The sequence below is a fragment of the Gavialis gangeticus genome, unplaced genomic scaffold (assembly GCF_001723915.1).
Source record: "Gavialis gangeticus isolate Ggan-Ray unplaced genomic scaffold, GavGan_comp1, whole genome shotgun sequence".
In the NCBI taxonomy this organism is placed as follows: domain Eukaryota; kingdom Metazoa; phylum Chordata; order Crocodylia; family Gavialidae; genus Gavialis; species Gavialis gangeticus.
The window spans coordinates 133792395-133793622 of record NW_017729022.1 but is presented as its reverse complement, the minus strand read 5'-3'; positions in this window follow the sequence as shown (position 1 = coordinate 133793622).

Below are 1228 nucleotides of genomic sequence, written 5' to 3'. Positions count from 1 at the left end.
GCTCTGGTGAGCAAATGTTCCCCCAGATCCTGGTGGTCACCCCTGATAAACTTATAGGTGGCCATCAGATCACCCCTGAGCCTACGCTTTTCCAGGCTAAAGAGCCCCGTTGCTCTCAGCCTGTCATCGTAAAGTCTGTTTTCCTGACCTCTGATCATGTGCGTGGCTCTTCTCTGGAGTCTCTCAAGCTTCTCCACATCCTTTTTGAATTGTGGAGCCCAAAACTGTACGCAGTACTCCAGCTGCAGCCTCACCAAGGCCGAGTACAAGGGGAGAATGACGTCCCAGGATTTGCTTGGGAAGCATCTATGGATGCAAGCCAGCATTTTGGTCACTCTTCTAGCCACAGCATCGCACTGCAGGCTCATGTTCATCTTGTGGTCAATGATAACCCCCAAGTCTCTTTCTTCCATAGTGCTAGCCAGCGTAGCACAGCTGAGCCTATAAGGATGCTGCAGGTTTTTCCTCCCAAGGTGGAGAACCCTGCATTTTTTTTTTTCTTATTTATGGGGGCCCAGCCTCTCAATATGCTCCCTCACAAGATCCATGCCAATGATGGGCATATATTCATCTTCACTTTGGTCATCCCGCATCATGTTCAGCAGGGTCCCTTTGGGCTGATGAAAAACTGATTGGTTTTTTCCTGGGTGTTGCTAGTCAGGTGCCCCAGTTGGTTTAGCAGGGGTCCAGTGTTACCATTGTTTTTCTTTCAACTCCCCACACATCTGAAGAATGACCTTTTATTCCCCTTGATTCATGTAGCCAGCTGGAGTTCAGTTGCAGTTTTGGCTCTTCTAGTTTGCTTTCTGCAGGTGTGGACCAGTGAAGTATACTCCTCCTTAGTGGTGTTTCCTGTCGTCCATCTATTATACACCTCTCTTTTTAGATGCGGGAGGTCTATGAGTCCTCTGTTGAGCCAAGGGGGTTGTTGAGCCCTTTTCCTACAGGTGGGGATGGACTCCTCTTGTGCTCCTAGGATTGCTTTCTTAAGGAGCAACCACTCATCATGGACTCCCCTCCCTGTGAAATCATGGCTTCTCAGGGCCTCAAGAACAAGTCTCCTGAGCTTATGAAAGTAAGTTTTCCTAAAGTCAAGGACTACTGCATGGCTAGCTGACTTGCCAGCTTTGCAATGGAGAGTGAAAGTAATCAGCTCATGGGAATTGGGCTGTGGGGGTGCTAGTTGTACTTCCTGGGGTTGGTGGGTAGTGGGAACAGTGATGGAAGG